The sequence below is a fragment of the Dromiciops gliroides genome, chromosome 4 (genome assembly GCF_019393635.1).
Source record: "Dromiciops gliroides isolate mDroGli1 chromosome 4, mDroGli1.pri, whole genome shotgun sequence".
NCBI lineage: Eukaryota > Metazoa > Chordata > Mammalia > Microbiotheria > Microbiotheriidae > Dromiciops > Dromiciops gliroides.
In genome coordinates this window covers 210,019,805-210,039,928 of record NC_057864.1, presented here as the reverse complement: position 1 = coordinate 210,039,928, position 20,124 = coordinate 210,019,805, and the positions used below count along the sequence as shown (strand labels likewise).

The 20,124-nt window shown below is 35.9% G+C and overlaps 1 protein-coding gene, 1 non-coding gene and 1 pseudogene across 2 annotated transcripts in view; 1 reads left to right on the top strand and 2 right to left on the bottom strand.

Moving 5' to 3' along the window:
* Positions 1–20,124, bottom strand: part of PRKCA (protein kinase C alpha) — a 512,156-nt gene that overhangs the window by 451,292 nt on the left and 40,740 nt on the right. The gene's annotated exons all lie outside the window — the stretch shown is intronic.
* LOC122726999 lies at positions 1,605–1,708 on the top strand. Its single transcript, XR_006352984.1, has one exon. It is a non-coding gene; the product is annotated as a U6 spliceosomal RNA (small nuclear RNA).
* On the bottom strand, positions 12,227–12,556 carry LOC122753011 (annotated as a pseudogene).

Below are 20,124 nucleotides of genomic sequence, written 5' to 3'. Positions count from 1 at the left end.
ACATAAAACTATCCCGATTCCCATCCCCATAGTCTCTCATTTGATTTCCAGGAGGATTTACCCAGAACTCTAACGGTCCTCTGTCACTCTTCCTACTGGTCAACTCACCTTAAATGCCATCTGTCATATACATGTTAATGATTTTTTGTTAAAATAAATATAATTTTTATAATTTTATAATTTTTGTTGTGTTAAAACAAATATGATTTAAAATAATATAATTAGCCTAACCTGCAAATTAGGAAGTAAAGTTGACTCCTGAAGTGTGTGAGTGTGTGTGTGTGTGGGGGGGTAGCCTTGGTACAAATTAGGCATCTTTCTTCCTCTTTTTTTTTGTGGGGCAATGAGGGTTAAGTGACTTGCCCAGGGTCACACAGCTACTAAGTGTCAAGTGTCTGAAGCCGGATTTGAACTCAAGTCCTCCTGAATCCAGGGCTAGTGCTTTATCCACTGTGCCACCTAGCTGCTCTCCTCTTCCTCTTATTATATGTGCCTGAGTATGTGCCTTTCTTGCTTAAATTCCATAGCTGCTCACTTCACAAATAATAATGGCGAATAATAATTTTAAAAAATAAAAATAATAGCTAGAATGTATTTAACATGTTAAGGCTTGAAAAATTCTTTACATTTCTCATCACTTAAACTGACTAATCACTTTAAGCTTTTCCCTCTTAGACCATAGATGAGAAACAATGTGGTAATAGTAATATGACACACAGTTCTAAAACAGATACACATTCACATATACATACATCCCATGGTTAAACTTAAATCCTATAACTGTGCCATTTTAACTGCTATGCCATTATTTCAAATAAATAATGAAAAGCTAATTTTATATACTAAGTATTCTAAATGTGAGGGACAACTAGAAATTTTCCTAGAAAGAATTCAGGCCAATGAATTTTTAAATATAGTTCGATGCAAAAACATGAAATTTAAAGTTGGTGTAACTGAGTTAAAATCTCACCTCTGCTACTTACTACCTGTATGACTCTGGGTATGTGACTTATTCCCTCTAGAACTCAGTTTCTTCCTCTATAAAATGAGGGCTCTGGTTTAGATCATTTTAAAAGTTCATTTCAGGGGCAGCTAGGTGGCGCAGTGGATAGAGCACCAGCCCTGGATTCAGAAGGACCTGAGTTCAAATTCAGTCTCAGACACTTAACACTTACTAGGCTGTGTGACCCTGGGCAAGTCACTTAACCCCAATTGCCTCACCAAAAAAAAAAACAAACAAACCAAAAAAAAAAAAGTTCATTTCAGATCTAAATCCTATGATACAGATCTTCTTTTCATAAGTTGGAGGGTACTGGTTTACCTGAATTTCTCCAGTACAATTCCTTATAAAGGTAAATTAAATTTCCTAAGGGGGCAGCTAGGTGGCACAGTGGATAGAGCACTGGCCCTGGAGTCAGGAGGACCTGAGTTCAAGTCCGGCCTCAGACACTTGACAACTTAATAGCTGTATGATCCTGGGCAAATCACTTAACCCCAATTGCCTCACCAAAAAAAAAAAAAAAAATTCCTAAGAAAGGGAAAGTGATCTGGCAACAATCTCAGGAAGTTAGGATACTCCATCTCCTCTTAGTAACTGACTTCCAGTGCTTGCTTCGGCAGTACGTATACTAAAATTGGAATGATACAGAGATTAGCAAGGCCCCTGCACAAGGATGACAGGCAAAAGCGGGAAGTAACTGACTTTCAACTCTGCCATGATAAAAGTATTTTGTCTATCTTATATCATATCTATCAATATTAAATTCTTCTATATTAAATATTCTACAGTAACACAAAGATGACTAAAATATCCCTGTAAGCAGAATGGCAAAAAACAAGATAAATTCTCTGATAAAACTAATCAGTCAAGTGAATGTATACATAATCATTAAAGTAATTCTTTAAAGCAAGATTCCACAGGAAACATAATTGTTTATTAATTAGATTGGATATAAATGATTGCTTCAATGGTCTAATTTCTTAACAAGATGTTTTAATTCTTTCATGAGCCCCCCCACCCAAAAAAAAATCCATAACAAATACTTTAAAAAGCGTTTTAGATTCCTAGACTATAGAAGTGTTGGAAAAACAGGTCACATAAAAATAAATTCCAAACAACTTATAACTTGGTTCTTAACACCAAGGTCTAAGGTTCTTTCCAGCTCTAAATCTGCATAATTATTAGGTGAGTTTTTTTTTTTTTTTTGTGTAGCAATTGGGGTTAAATGACTTGCCCAGGGTCACACAGCTAGTAAGTGTCAAGTGTCTGAGGTTGGATTTGAACTCAGGTCCTCCTGACTCCAGGGCTGGTGCTCTATCCACTGTGCCACCTAGCTGCCCCAAATCTGCATAATTATTAATAAATATGTTATTTCTAAAGCGACAATAGGCAATAAAATTCCTATGGGAATCTGGTAAAGATAAGTAAGGCACACCTGGATTATAAAAAATGATTCTAATAATGCTAAGAAGTATGTTCATTCCCTTCTTGGTTTGTACAAAGGGTGCTGTGTAAACTATGTTTGTTTAGCATGGAAGTATTATATTCCTTCACAGCCTGCTAAGTAAAGACATTGAGGAGCAGAAATATGTGGCAAGCTATTCTAAATTATAAAAGGTCAGTGCTCACCAGGAGCTAACAATGTGACCTTGAACAACTCACTTCATCCCTTTGGATCTCAGTTTCCTCACCTGTCAAATGAGCTGGAGAAGGAAATGGCAAACCACTTCAGGATCTTTGCCAAGAAAACACCAAATGGGGTCCCAAAGAGTTGGATATGACAAAAACAACAAATGCATAGTATGTTGTACTAGGCAATGAAGATACAAAGACAAAGTGAAACTGACCCTGACAAGGAAATTACACTCTACTGAAGAGTTACAACAGGTAAATAAGTAAATAGAAAGCATATACAAAGTAATACAACATAATTTCAAGAGTCAGAAAACACTAAGAACTGGGGAGAAAGGAGAAGAAAAAGGGGAGATGAGAGAAAAGATAGCACCTGGGCTGTAGGAATTGAGAAGGCAAAAGTGAACAAGAGACACTTTCTAAGAAAAGGTGAAGCTTGAACTAGGCCTCAGAAGATGAATGGGGTTTTGATAAAGGCTATCTTTAATACCTAGTTTAATGTATACTGATCCCTTTTAGTAAATGTCCATCTTTTTTAAAGAAAACAAGCAACATTTCAATCCATTTAGCCATTACAGCCAAGGATATCATTAAGGATAAATATTTATTGAATTACCCCCCATCAAGACACACCCTAGGCTCTAAGTCATGACAGGTTACGGTAAATAAAGGAGCCAAGTTCTTTACAAAAGTCATCTCTTCCAGCCCCAGTACTCCTAAATTCCTAAACCGAAATTTACCAACTCTTCCTTGAAAGGTATTCAGGCCAGAGGTCATAGAATGCCTTGGCAAAGCATTCTAGTAATCTAATCCCCAATGCATTTTTCTTAATGTCTTCCTTTTGTTTAATTGACCTCTCTTTTCATAAATTTTTCACATTTCCTTTTGTTCTATCATGGAGTAAAATAATCAACCAATCATTTTGTTTAACTGTTATCCCTAATTTTAGAGAAGGGCTCAATAACTGGGGGGGGGGGGGGAAGCAGAGAGAGGATATCCAGAAATGACAGGGGATTGCGATGTTAAAAAAAAAGTCATCAATAAAACATTTTAAGAGAACCAACCAAATAAGTATATATTTATGGTCTCTTTGATTCAGCACTATTAGACTATTACTACATTGCCAAGGATAAGAAATGAGTAGGATATTGTCTCTGTACTGGGACAAGTTATTAAATAACTATATGTATATGTACAATTATTAAATTATCCCATAATCCAAAATCTCTATTCCATTCTATTAAATAGCTATTTACACATGTGAATATAGTTAAGTTAGTCCACTATGCAAAATCTCAGCAGTTTTGAGAGAATAACCACAGATACACACACTATCAATAAAAACTAGCTGTATGACCTTGAACAACTTCCTTCTTCTCTCTGGGTGGTGTTTTTCTCATCTATAAAATAAGGAGTACAATCTAAATTATATAATTTCCCTTCTACCTTTAAATTTCTACCACTTCACTTAAACCTTCAATAATCAATAAGTCCTGAATGCTTAAGGATAACCTTTCTATAATTTCAGGGCGGGGGCAAATACCTAATTTTTAAATCACTATCATAGATATCTTCCTTTCAGGAACCTATCTGCAAGACAGTCATTTGTTCAATGTTTCTCTGTAGGCATATTGTTGATTGAATTCATTAAAGTGTCATTTTTGCAAAGACTTTTGAATTCCACTCTTGGATCTTAGCTATGTAATAGGCAACAAATATAGTGCTGTGTACTTTTTGTCGGCTTCTACTATTGCTTTGTGAGAACTATTTGTTGCAGAAGTATTTTTATGTTAATTTCTCTACAGCTGCCTTGGGTGAGGAGTGTTTTGTAATATTCTTAAAGAGTTTTTGTTTAGACACCTTCTAGATCCATCATGGTTCATTTTACCATGCCAAAAAGTAAGTTAAGAATGGTACAGTGTAGGTGTTAATTGTTCTAAATATGTTCTTCCCATTAAGCTTTAAATTCAAGATACCAGTCAGTTTCTTAGAACACTCAACCTCAGTTTTCTCCATGATAGCCTTATGCTCAATAGTCTTATATGGAGAAGAATAAGATATATATGATCACTGCCTTCATAAACTGGTTCAGTTTGACATATGGATTCAGCCTCAGAGTCTTCAGTCTCTTACTTCCAGTTCACATGAAAAACTGTATACTTATGAAGCCCAAATGACATTTTGATATCATTGTACAAAGTAAATATCTAATAAAGTCACTATTTAATGGGCTATTTGATGATGTCATCCATGTAAACTAAGAAAATATTTTGGTACAACTCCCTCTTTGATATGAAAGCCAGGTTCAGTCCTATTCACAAGTGATAATGGGTTTGAGTCTAAACCAAACCTTAAAGAGCTTAAAATGTCTCTGTGAAAAATGCCATTTTTAAAAGCAATCTTGACATTATTGTATTGGTAGAGTCTTATATAACAGTTTTCTATGTGGACATCAAAAACACATTCTAACTATGCATGGATCTTATTTGTAATACATAACTAAGTTATGAATGATGAAGGCTTTGCAATAATAAGGTGGCATAAATGTTAGAGCATTTTCAAGTGGTTATTTAATAATCATCAGATCTATACTAGGTTGCCCATTAAATCCTTGGGACTTTCTCGCTCCTTAGGCAAAATATTGGGGGTTTTTATATATGTATTAATTTTTGAGCAATACAAACTGTGAATACTTTGTATAAAGTATACAAACACATATCTGGCCTATACCCTATATTTGGAAGGGTCCCTTGTGTTCTCTTCTCTGAGTAATAAGTATGTAATGTCTTCTGCTAAGAAAAATGAGCTCAAGCTTGCATCAGAGAGGAAGCTGGTTAAGCATTTTGCTAATAATTCATCTACCACTATGAAACATTCAAGTTAATATCATGGAGCTTATCTGAAGCCATTACTTCCCACTTTTACAGAGAAGCCAGAATTCAAGTCATATCGCTTCATATAACCATTTCATTGTTCTTTATATTAACAATATGCAAGCTTTCTTCTTTGTATTTGCTCCAACTTTTGACCATATAGATGACCAGAAATTTTCCTCATCTTTCTACATTGTATGGTACAGTGGATAGATAGCACGATGGATCTGGGGTCAGGAAGACCTGAGTTCAAATCCAGCCTCAAACATTTACTATGACCCTGGGTAAGTCACCTAACTGCTGTTTACCTCTTTTTCCTCAACTGTAAAATGGGGATAATAATAGCACCTACCCTGCAGAGTTGTGAGGATCAAATGCGATCATATTTGTAAAAGAACTTAGCACAGTGCCTAGAACATAGTAGGCACTAAATAAATGTTTACTCCCTCCCTACTCCTTTTAATTTCTTTGCTTCTCAAAACAGTGTGTATATATATATATATATATATATATATATATATATATATATATATATATATATATATATATTCTGTTTTGTGTATATATACACACACACACACACACACACACACACACACACACACACATATATATATATATATATTTGGGGGGGGGGTAAGGCAACTGGGGTTAAGTGACTTGCCCAGGGTCACACAGCTAGTAAATGTCAAGTGTCTGAGGCCAGATTTGAACTCAGATCCTCCTGAATCCAGGGCTGGAGCTTTATCCACTGTGCCACCTAGCTGCCCTAGTATAATTTTTTATTGATGTTGAATTCTTTATTTTGATCTTTGTGCTACTTTTACTCTTTGAACCACCACTCTTGCTTTTCACTTTCAATTTTTGATTAGTGATACCTAGAATTTCTGGTATGGTCTTATTTCTTGAATTCCAATTTGCATGTTTCTTTGTTGTTGTATTTAATGGGCAAAATGGCATTAAAATTTTCTATTACATGTACCAGTAAGATATTAACGTAAACTTCCAATACCTTTGAATATATCTTCAGTAGCTCTCTGAAGTCACTTCTGCAATGGTGGTATTTGACACTACTTTAGGGGCATATCTCCATAGCTCTACCTTTCCTACCATGGTTCTTATTATGCTAACAAGTGCTATGTGCAGATCCTGAAATTTTTGACACATTCTATAAAATACTGTATGACATAATTTGTTTATGATACAATATGTTTAGTACAACAGATACTAAATTGTGAAAATTATTCTGCTATGGTGTGTCTGGTTTCCTAGTTGAATTCATGCTGTCAATTGTTTTAAAAGAACTTTTTGGAATTCTGGTTCAAGAATCTCCATCCTGCTTTGATGTTCATTTGAGATTTTGGTGCTGTTTTTATTATCCATTTAGTTATTAGCTATAATTTCTGAAGTTTGTGTTAGGTAAAGCTTTTCAGTTACCTCATAGTCTTCAACACTTCCTTATTAAGATTTTAGTAGGGGCACCTAGGTGGTGCAGTGGATAGAGCACTGGCCCTGGAGTCAGGAGTACCTGAGTTCAAATCCGGCCTCAGACACTTGACACTTACTAGCTGTGTGACCCTGGGCAAGTCACTTAACCCCAATTGCCTCACACACAAAAAAATTTTAGTAGTTCATCAATTTCTTTCTTCTTTTGTCTACTTTATGTTTCAAGATGAAGTTTGTTTATTATATATATTTATAAATATATTTGCTATATAGCATATAGAATGTAATATAGAACATATTTAACAGAATATAGATATATTTTATAACATATCACATATAAGATTATATTATATATAAGTGTGTCATATTATTTGTACACACATATATACACATATAATATGAGTGTGTGTGTATATATATATATATATATATATATATATATATATATATATGTATATTAATTGTCCTTCAGTGGTTGCTGTAATTTGAAACTGAGGTTTGAGAAAAAAGTCACCTATAACTGGTAACATTTGTTTCCAATTTTTTTTATATCATAATGGTAAGTAATGAAATGTAGTTACCATTTTTTTTTGGCAGGGCAATGAGGATTAAGTGACTTGCCCAGGGTCACACAGCTAGTAAGTGTCAAGTGTCTGAGGTCAAATTTGAACTCAGGTCTTCCTGAATCAAAGGCTGGTGCTTTATCCACTGCGCCACCTAGCTGCCCCTGTTACCATTATTTTCATTACTGCTAGTAATTTTATTTTATTTTAAAAATAATAACTGACAGTAAATATTTTTATTTAAAGGGTTTTTTAATTAATAAAGTATTTTATTTTTTCCCCATTACATGTAAAGATAGTTCTCAACTTTTGTTTATGCAAGCTTTCCAATTTCAGATTTTTCTCCCTCCCTCCCCCTTCCCCTAGACAGCATGTTACCATTATTTTCAATAAAAAAACCATTAATTTATTTTTATAAAAATTACTCTTTGTATAATCAGTATTTTTGAGAATGCATTATGGCTAAAGCACCAGAGATGAAGCAATAATCAAGCTCTTAACAAGTTTGCTTTTAACTAAATCCAGTCATATCCTTCTCCTACCTTAAGTGATCTTCCACAGTTTGCTGATTTTTACACATAAACTATAGATACTTTTAATTCCTCAAAACACAGTAATTTTTCTAAAACACTGGAAATCTTTTTTGTGTTATTAATTTAAAAGCTCTTTGAATCTTTCCTCTACTTGAAGACATAACTTTGGCTAACAGGGACAGTTATTTACAGGACCCCTTAAAGAAAACATTAACACAATTTTTTCACAAGCAAGTCAGATTATACCTAACAAAATGAAAGAAAACCATTATTCTTTAAAAGACAGCAGGGTCAAGTTCAATCTTAAATTCCCAGAATACATTTATGTTATGCCAAACATGGCAAAATGCCTTGTGGATTATTTGCAGCCAATTGCTACTTATAGTTCCTCTATCATAGGAAGAGTTCTTTACAAACAATTACTATTTAAAATTGAGAACTGCAAACCTTGTGTCTAGTAATGCTTATAAAGTGCTACAAATCATTAACACTTTCCTTAATTACAGATGTGCAGAACTGATCTCAGAAAATAGCCTATTTCTAATACAGATGTGTCTACATAACTACATAAAAAATACAAGTAAATATAAACACACATGGAAACCATATGCTTACTCAATTATGCATTTCTATCATCTATTCCAGCGAAAACACAAAGGCATCAAATACATCTTTTAAAAATCTGATCCAGGGGCGGCTAGGTGGCACAGTGGATAAAGCACCGGCCTTGGATTCAGGAGTACCTGAGCTCAAATCCGGCCTCAGACACTTGACACTTACTAGCTGTGTGACCCTGGGCAAGTCACTTAACCCCCATTGCTTCACTAAAAAAAAATTATCATGATAAGCAAGACAGCTGGGTAGCTAGTTATTTCTTATGTAATATATATATATATATGTGTATGTATGTGTATGTACATGTATACACACACACATATAGATATACACACATGTGTATATACACACATACATATAGATATGGTAAATTAGCACTGAGAACCATTTACCCAATTAAATAATTATGCAGGGGGCACCTAGATGGCACAGTGGATAGAGCGCCGGCCATGGATTCAGGAGGACCTGAGTTCAAATCCAGCCTCAGACACTTGACACGTATTAGCTGTGTGACCCTGGGCAAGTCACTTAACCCCAATTGCCTCACAAAAACAGAAACAAAAAATTGTCCAGGCCTACTATATATCAGCGGCTATGCAGAACTTCCCTAAGTCAGAATAGAGAATAAGCAGCCCGCAGGGCTCCTGATTGAAAGCCTGGGAAGAGGAGGACCAACCAATTAAAGGAGGTGATGCCAAAGCAAAGTAAAAATGCAAAAACCCTAGGGAAAAAAATAGAAGGTCTTCAAAGTTCACCAAGGAGGTTGGGTTTTTTCTCCCCTGATTTGTAACAACATAGGCTATTAGGAGACACAAAAAATACAGCCACAAATGCACTAGAGACAGGAATAAATCACAAAGTAACTGATTCTCATCTTGGAGGTGATTCTTCATCTCTACAGAAACACTCACTTTTATAGAAAAGTTCTCTTTCGTCTCTCAATACTTCCTTAACTTCTGTCATTCACAATACCACTACTGGAGTCACTGTCCCATTCTTCCTTCCTTCTGTTCTTCTTCAGGATTATTCAATATCTTGATTCTCATGTGGTTTCTCATGGGTTCCTAGTAACTGCTTAAAATTCCAAGGGTCACTCTCCATCCTCCAGAAACTATACCTTCTTTCTACTTATTTATAAGAATAACTTACACTTGCATAGCACTTCAAGGTGTATAAACTGACTTCTTCACGATTACTGTTGAAATAAGTGGTTAAGATTATTATTATTCTCATATTGCAGATAAAAAAAACTGAGGCTCCTTTCTCAAATATATAGAGAATTGATTCAAATTTATTAGCATACAAGTCATTCCTCAACTGATAAATGGTCAAAGGATGTGAACAAGCAGTTTTTAGATGAAGAGATCAAAGGTATCTTTAGTCATTTGAATAAAAATGCTCTAAATTTTTATTAATTAGAAAAATACAGGGCAGCCAGGTGGTGCAGTCAATAAAGCACTGGCCCTGGATTTAGGAGGACCTGAGTTCAAATCTGGCCTCAGACACTTGACGCTTACTAGCTGTGTGACCCTGGGCAGGTCACTTAACCCCAATTGCCTCACACACACTCACACTCACACTCACACACACACACACACACACACACACATACACACAAATACAAATTAAAAAAAAAAACTCTGAGGTACCACCTCACACCTATCAGATTGATTTATATGACAGAAAAAAAAAATAATGAATGTTGGAGGTGATGTGGGAAAATTGGGACACTAATGTACTATTGGTGGAGGTGTGTACTGATCAAACCATGCCCAAGGGCTATAAAACTGTGCATACCCTTTGATCCAGCAATATCATTACTAGGTCTATATTCCAAATAGATAAAAAGTGGGAAGAGGACCTATTTGTACAAAAAATATTTATAATAGCTCTTTTTGTAGTGGCAAAGAATTGGAAATTGAAGGAATACCTATCAATTGGGGAATGGTTGAACAAGTTTTTGTCTATGACTGTAATGGAATATTACTCTACTATAAGACATGATGGGCTGGTTAATTTCAGAAAAACTGGAAATACTTATATGAACAGATACAAAGTAAAGTTAGCAGAACCAGAATATTGTACACTGTAACAGCAATACTGTATGATGATCTTAAATGTAAACGATTTAGCTATTCTCAGCAATACAATGATCTAAGTCAATTCCAAAGGATTCATAATGGGAAATGGTATCCACCTCCAGAGAAAGAACTGATGGAGTCTGAATGCAGAGTGAAGCATACTATTTTTCACTTTCTGTATTTTTTTTTCATGTTTTCCCCCCTTTGGGTCTATATCTTCTTTCATAATATGACTAATATGGTAAAATGTTTTTCATGATTGGACATGTATAACCTACTGTTTCAGGGAGAGGTGAAAGGAGGGAAAGAGAAAAAATTTGGAAGTCAATTTTTTAAAAATGAATGTTTAAAATTGTCTTTACGTGTAACTAAGGAAAATATAAAGTATTACTAAAAAGAAAGAAAAACTGAGGTTTAGGAGCTCAAGGTCAAGTGATTTGCTCATAGTTAAACAGCAAATTGTGAGAATATTATTATTACCAGAGGCCCCCTGCTGTGAGAGCATGGGTTGACCTTTCTACGGTTCAGTGTCTGGAAGCTACCTCCCATCAACATGAGACCACTCTCAACCAGCCACACACACATTTAGTTTTACCCAGCACAAAATTAAGTGTTAAAGATTGGAACCTGGATCTCCCGATTAACTCCAAGTCCAATGTTCTTTCCCCTCTACTTTATAAACAAAAACAATAAATAATTGTGTTCCACAAGAAGCATCACTAGCCTAACATAAATGCTGTCAAATTACATTTTGCAAAAAGAGAAAGCAAATAATTACCTTTCCCTTGAGCTATATAAATTGATATTTGCTGTAGAAAGGACTCTGGATTTGGCATCAGAACCATCAGTTACAACTTGTATGTACCTCTGGTAAGGCCCTTTCTGCCCATTTTTTTCTTATTTGTAAAATGGAAGAGTTGGATTCCTGTAAACTCTAGAACAGAAGTTCTTAATCTGGAGTCTCTAGGCTTTTTAAACAATATTTTGATATATGTATTCATTTTTTTATGATAAACCAGGATATCTATTGACACCTTTCTCTTACATGACTTGTTATATTGATTATATTTTTTATGTATGGGCATTCTCTATTCCATAAAATTAAAGTTATTTGAGCCTTGTGGAATCAAATGGTGTATTAATATAAAATACTGCAGGCAAATGTGCACCAATTTGTTAGGTCACAGCAGTGATGATTTGTTCTGTAGGATTCTAAATATAGGTAAGTTAACTAAGGAATCATGTTTCAGGTTTTAGTCAATTCCCATTAGGAAGAATATTCATAACTTGTAAGACCACAACATCTGTACTCTATTCATTATAAATAGCATCAAAATTAATGAAAAGAAAAAAAAACAAATTATACCAACTAATGCAACCAGTAAAGAAATATCACAGCTTTTATGAAGTTATAAAACATCAGGACTCCTATACATAAAGTAATCAATGTATATATAAATTTAACATTATCTGTGTATTAATTTTACTTCTTAGCTTGGCTTTCTAATAAATCTTTAGCTTCATTGATTTTGGCTGCTACATAAGGAGATCCTCCCTTGTCTGGGTGGTTTAAAAGCATGATTCATCAGTGAACATCTCTAATTTTCCCCTTATTGGCTGTAGGGCTTACTCCCAATATGAGTGGGGCTTCTTGCTTTGTCATTTGGGGTTCAAATCTGCCCCAATAATAGCCACCACTGAAGGCACATTTGGGCAGACTTCAAATCGCTTGCTTCACTTGAGGCTCCATATGCTTCATTGTTGGCAAAACATATCGGCCTGCAAATCCTGCAGCAGCAATCGTCAGTCCAACTGCTACCCATTGTGCTGGCCATGGCTAGGCCGGCGGGCTCTGCCCTGAGTCTGCGAAGCTGCAGCTCAGCCCAACCCAGAGGCCGCGCTCTGGCCGCGCTCTGGCCGGGCTCAGCCCCAGGCCCCAGGCTCCCGTCCCAGCCCTGCAGCCGCCGCCTCCAGTCATGCAGAGTGAAGCCTTGACACATGTTACATGTATTTAAATAAAATGTGTTTCCTCTGTAATTCCTATGTATTTTATTTTATATGTTCACAAATATTCTGAGAAGAGGTCCATAGGATTTACCAGACTGCTAAAGGGGTCCATGACATAAAAAATGATCAAGAACTCATGTCCTAGAACCTATGAATTAAAAGGATTCTTCGTCTTGGACACCACCACCCCCAAGGCTGTTGAACAGAAATCTAGACTTAAGCAATTGTAAGGTTTAAGTCTTTGTTTTGCAAAGAAGACCAAGAATTCATCACCACAATCTAATATTTCCACTCCTTTCTATATCTTCTGACTATTGTTTATATCCCCTTCATTATTATGGAATTGCTCTTGTGCTATATATTTCTACTGAAACAAAAGAAGTCCTGTGTCCATGCTAACCATGGGAGCCTCCTAAATACTCAAAACATAAACCAGCATGTGCCAAGTTCTGATAAACTAAATCCAACAGTTCCAATACGAGTTTCCTAGTACTAATAGCCAATTCACTCACAAACAATCCATTCTTCTGAGTCCTTTGTGACTTTTTGCCTATTACCAAGATTGTACATAATAAGCAAAAGGCCAATTTCAATTGCTAGGCTAATTCAAACCTTCTGTCATGTTTACTTTGTTTCTGAAGTTTAACTATTATTTTTAAGTCAGCTCTACAAAGGATTTAATGCAAACAGCAAATGAGAAGATGAAGGCATACATAACACAAAACTAATCCATGCTGTCATTCAAAAAAGCTCTGTATGGTTAATCTCTGGAACTGGAAAAGCAAACATCTAGTTAGAGCTGACAGTTTAAGTTCACAAAATAAAAGTGATGATTCGTGTGTAGGCTGCTGCCCTTCACCCAGGTCATATGATGAAATGCATTTGAAAGCTTCAGTGAACAAAGCTCTTAGCATTTGGTTATTTTAGTATATTTTCCGGGACTTTTTAGTTAGAAAGTCTGTGTTAAACACAAAGTTGTTTCCATAAACCATTTCAATCCCTTCAGATAATCTTTCATGACATATTGTCATTCACTGCTGGACATCTAAAAAGATGGTACTTAAAGAGAAAAGTGAGTCAATGAAGTATAACCATAAAATCCCTATATATACATGTATGTTGTAATTATTAAACATTTGTTGCATTAGTAAGCATGTTCCAAGAGGGGAGAATGTGAGACTAAAATAAGATAATATTAATAAAAATGCTTTGCAAATCATAAAGTACTATATAAATGCTAGTTATTATTATTGAGTTTTGTGTCTATCCCTACAATATGTTATCTAGATGGTCTCCCCAGGAACACACAGTAGGTGTTGAAATGTGTATTGAATGAAAACTAAATAAAGTGAATATAAAGGAAACAGCTTACTTTTTCAGCTACATTTTTAAGTTATGGCAAAAGCTCTAAGAAAGCACATGAATTTCTCTTATGAACTATTAAGTACAATACTTAAATCTTAATTGTATCCAATAGTGTATTCCCTCCAGTAATGCAGATTACAAGGTATCTATGCCTGCCCATGCTATGGGACTCTCCTCTACATCCATCCATAAATTCACCGAGAGGTCAAACCAAGGTACTATGGGGCCTTCCGCTTATTCTCTTGAGATAAGTATGCCAATGGAGTGCATAAGCTACTAAATATCCATTACTTTATGCTTAACATGGTAATTCCAACCTATGCTGAGCACAAGCAGAAATGAAAATTAAGTTATCTGCAAAGTATATTTCTGAGGATCAATTTTTGATAAAAATGAGCTAATTAGTAGCTTCTTAATGTTTTATTCAAGGAACAGGTTTTGTAGCAATCACAAATTAACTAGAGTTTAATGGGACTATGAGGAAGAAAGATTTGGATAGTATTCAATGTCTAAGAAGTGTGAGAAAGAGAAGTTAAGCCTATTACAACATTTTAGCTGTAAATGTCCCTGAGTTTTGCAAGACCAGCCTATAAAACGCCTGGCCAAGTATCTCCATCAAGGACTACAAAGTGCATGCTCATTTTAAAATTTTTTTATACAGTCTTAAAATCAGGAAATACAATCCCAAATGTGAATATATGGCAGCCTGTTGAATTCTGTTGCTGGCTACACAAATTGCTTACCATAAATAGTTTCTTTGGGGTCTCTGAGAAACAGCTGTATGAAGCTTCTGCCAGGAAGAGGCAATTAAAATTACAAAAACATTTTTCTTTTTTTGGTTATTGTCCACACCACAAAATATGCTGTTTTCTTCTTTCGCAGTAACCTTCTCAGAATACTACCAAACCTCAATACATTTCATATCTATTAGAAAATTTTGTTCTAGTGGAAACTTAAGAAAAGACTACATTTAAAGTTACTGGGGGGTGGGAGGTAAAGCAAGGAGGCTATATCCTTAAGCTAGCAGATGTGCCTCATTACACAGTTCTGCAAATGAACGTAATCCTAGAAGTCAGGAAACTAATAGAAGGGGGGAAATGACCCTAGCAGATGTTCACTAGTTCATCCTTTGCTCCTCTCCTCCTCTATTCTAGAATAACAATTTAACAAAGTGATGCTGGATGACTATCAGTGTTTATAATAGCCAGAAAATGGTTCACAGCCAAGATGAATTTTCTTGTACTAAATCCTTTTGAAAAGATGTTCTATAACTTACCATGTGAAAAGCATTAGGGGTCAGAGAATAATAGACTGAGAACTAGAAGGGATCTCAGAGATCACCTAATCCAATCTCATCATTTTACATGGGAGGAAACTGAGGCCCAGGGTGGTAAGTGATTTGCCCAACATCAAAATGAATAGTATATGACAAAGTGGAGATTTGAAGTCACATTCTCTGACTCCAAATCAAGAACTCTTTCCACTACGCAATGCTGATCCATATTAAGAATCATGGCTGGGGCAGCTAAGATGGCGCAGTGGTTAAAGCACTGGCCCTGAATTCAGGAGTACCTGAGTTCAAATCCAGCCTCAGACACTTGACACTTACTAGCTGTGTGACCCTGGGCAAGTCACTTAACCCCCATTGCCTACAAAAAAAAACCCCAAAAACAAAGAATCATGGCTAGGAGACAGATAATTAGTATAGTGGATAGAGTACTGAACTCAGAATCAGGAAGACCTCAGTTTGAATCTGGCTGTATGACTGGTCAAATATCTAACAATATCTCTCATTTCCTCATCTGTAAAATGGAAATAATAATAGCACCTACTTCCTAGGGTTGTTTTAAGAATCAAATAAGATAACATCTACAAAGTGCTTTTGACAGCCCTACAAATAAGAAAAAACCATCCTCAAGACAGTACCTTTTCAAAAGTATGCTTTTATAAAAGGAAAGGCAAGGTTAAGCACCAAATGGAATAAAGAGGATGAAAAGAGACTCAATTCCCATAGAAAGTGAGGGCCAGAGTGGGGAAATAACAAGGGGTGAGGAGATGAGAGGTGAAAATGGGAGTGTTCCAGCTAGACTCAAAAGATCTGGGTTCAAATCTCAACTTTGCCATCTTACTACCCATTTTGACCTCCAGAAAGTCACTTCCCTCCATGGGCCTTGGTTTCTTCATCTATAAAATGGTGAAGTTGTGATGACTTCTAAAGTTCCTTCTAGCTCTAGCTCTAGTATAACATAATGTAAAAAGTCTGGAATTCTAATTAAAAAAATATTAATGATGTACTTGCTTTATGACCTGAGAAAGTTTCTTTCTTCCAAATTTTGTTTGCCTATCAGTTCTAAATACAATATCCTATGATCTCTAAGATGCTGTACAATTTTAACACCATATGAGCCTATGATTTCAAACAAGTTTTTTCAGATTCAGATGGGAATGAGAACTAAGGCTCTCAGTTATGAGTATTCATCATCAGTAAATCACATATTTTGGCTTATTCGGTCTTCTAGATAGGGATTATATTTATCTAGCATACAAGGGTGCTATGAAGAACAAGCTTACAAAATCATCTAGAAGTCTATTTATTGTTCCAGCAATCCTCAACTTATAGATAAATTGTGATTCACTTGTAAGTTGGTTATCTGAAATTAGGTGTTGGTTACATTCCCGCACTAGCCCACCAATAAGCCCATTCAACCCATAATCACAGTCTATTTTTGAGCAACCACTGCTGGGCTGAGAGACTAGAGCACTTGTCTACATCCTTCACTAAGCATGTGGTCCAAACCAGGTTCTCTCTAATGAGAGGTAGTGGGCACTAGGCCTCCTTTTCTCACGCCCTTTGGCCTAATAAACCAGCACCTTGGTGATAAATTATTCAAAGATTTAGGTTGGGGTCCATGATTAGTTCTCCACACAGATGCAAGCAACCAGAAAATTCATCATATTCTATGCACCAAGTACTGAGTTCACAAATATCTTCAACTGGAACCAAAAAGGACAACTCTGAGCATGTTCCATAAGATGGTTCTCCTTACAAGAGGATCACAGGATCAGAGATCTAGAGCTGGAAGGGACATCAGAGACCATACGTTCTACCTTCCTCATATTATAGATGAGATAACTGCCCTAAAGAAACAGCCACCATTTTATTTTTTAAATTTATTTAATTTTGCTATGGTAAAATGTTATCAGAGTTCCAATGAGGGATGCCAATACACTCTCCCTGGGATATTGGGGCTGCTACTAGAAGACTCCTCTTCCCATGATGGGCTAAATAACACCAGGACTTTCCCTGGCTTCAGGTCACTGAGCAGCACTTCTGTGTCCTGGGATATAGTTTCTCATAGGAAGAGGGGTGAGAAAAGAGGTCCTCCATTAAGGAAAGAGGCAAAACCATGACTACCTGGTTGTGATGAATGGAGGCAAAGGGAAGGATGAACAAGAGTGCTAAGAAGTAGTAATAGGATAGAATTTTCCTCCTACTCCCTCTTCCTTCTTTCTCACTGTAAGCCCCACTATTAAGATGACAGAGTATAAGGAGTGTAAGAGGATAGAGTTTTCCCTCTAGTTTCTCCAGTACTGGGTCCTTTCCCAATTGCTTTAAACTGAACTGCTGAAATTGTACAATGTTAGGGAGCATTAAGAATATTTCAATGAGGAAAAATCAGGGCAAGGATGGAGGGTAGAAGTGAAGTGGTCTGGGACAGCAACATTAAGACACTTATCCTCCTTCCTCCTACTACCATCAACAATCCAGACAACTGCAGGAGGAGGTTGTTGGCAAGCTCCCATATGAAGGGTTGTTCCATAGAAAAGTAAGAAAAGGTGTTCTTGTTGGCCCTAGACAGCAGAATTAGAAACACTTGAGAGAAATTGTAAAGAGGTGATTAAATTCAGGTTTGATGTAATCAAAAAGCTTTCTACCATTTTGAACTATTCCTCAAGAGGAAGTGAATTTCCTCTCAGTGGAGTTCTTCATGAAAAACCTGGATGAGCACTTGACAGGTACATTGTAGAAGTCATTCTAATTCAAGTATGGGTTCGATTAGATGAACTCTGAGAGACTGTGTTTTATTTGAGAGCAGGTTAAAAAGTAGTGGTAGGGCCAGTTTTTGCTTTTCCTTCTCTTCCTTGTCTCTTCCCCCCCCATTCTCTCTAGGTACTTTCTCCAGTCACAGGATAGGTGTAAAAAATAGAGAAGGAGGGGGCGGCTAGGTGGCGCAGTGGATTAAGCACCAGCCCTGGATTCAGGAGGACCTGAGTTCAAATCCGGCCTCAGACACTTGACACTTACTAGCTGTGTGACCCTGGGCAAGTCACTTAACCCTCATTGCCCTTCCAAAAAAAAAAAAACAAAAATAGAGAAGGAGACAGGGAAGAGAAAAGCAGTATTAAGGGTTCTGGTAAGTAGCAGGATAGGATTTGTGGCTATAGAAATTAGCAACTTGCCGAAAATAGAGAGATGGAATAGGGAAGAGAAAGTCTCTACTGTTAGCAGGAAAGGAAAGGAAATTATTTTATTTATATATATATATATATATATATATATATATATACATACATACATATGTGTGTATGTATGAATTAAAATATTTTAGGCATTCATAAGAGCTATTTGAATTCTAATTGGGAGAAAATATGTAACAAGAGAAATTTGTTATTTCCTCACAAAGGATGAGAAAAAAATTTAACATTATTATGGAATTAAACCAATTACACTCAATTATCTTTTATACAGTTAAGGTTTTGTTCAGTTGATTCAGTCCTGTCTGACTCTTCACGACTCTGTGAACTACATTGTCCATGGGGTTTTCTTGGAAAAGATTCTAGAGTGGTTTGCCATATCCTTCTCCGATGAATAGCTAACATTTAGATAATTCAACAAATATTTATTAAGTATCAAAGGTTTAAGCACCTATATTTTTTTTATAAAACAAGATCCTTGCCCTCATGGACTTTAAAATCAAGGAGGAGGGTATGAAGCATTCATTGATAACTATGATACAAACTAATAGGTGATTTGTGTATTACAGAATTGTGAATAAATTTCTTTGAGAAGTGAGAAAGTTGAACATTGTTCATTTCTTTGACTTGTTTAGTATTTTATTTTACCCCCAATTACATGTAAAAGTTTTTAAGATTCATTTTTGTTGTTTATTTTTTGTTGGTTTTGTGAGGCAATTGGGGTTAAGTGACTTGCCCGAGGTCAGACAGCTAGTAAGTGTCAAGTGTCTGAGGCCAAATTTGAACTCAGGTCCTCCTGAATCCAGGGCCAGTGCTCTATTCACTGCACCACCTAGCTGCCCCTAAGCAGCTAGAAAAAAAGAATTCAAATACTTTGGAGCTCCAATAAGGATAAAGCAAGATCTAGCAGTCTCTACATTAAAGGACCGAAGGGCATGGAATATGATATTTCAGAGGGCAAAGGAACTGGGACTTCAGCCAAAAATCATGCACCCAGCAAAACTGAGTATAATCTTTCAGAGGAAAAAATGGGATTTCAATGAGAAACATTAATTTTTAAAACACTGAGTTCCAAAGTCTCTCCCTTCCTCCATCCCCACCCTTATCATTGAGAATTCAATATAGGTTTTACATGTGTAGTCATGCAAAACATATTTTCCAATTAGTCATGTTGTGAAAGAAAATATAAACCAGACTCCCACCCCTAAAAAAAAAAAAGAAAAAGAAAGTTTTAAAAAGTATGCTTCAATCTATATTCAGACATCACCATTTTTCATTATAAGTCCTCCAGAACTGTCTAGGATCATTGTATTGCTAAGAATAGTGAAGTCATTCACAGCTGGTCATCCTATAATATTGCTGTTACTTTGTACACAATACATTTCACTTTGCATCAGTTTCTGTAAGTCTTTCCAGGCTTTCTGAGAGCATCTTGTCCATCGTTTCCCATAGCACAATAGTATTCCATCATAATCACATACCACAATCTCTTCAGCCATTTCCCCAATTGATGGGCATCCCCTCAATTTCCTG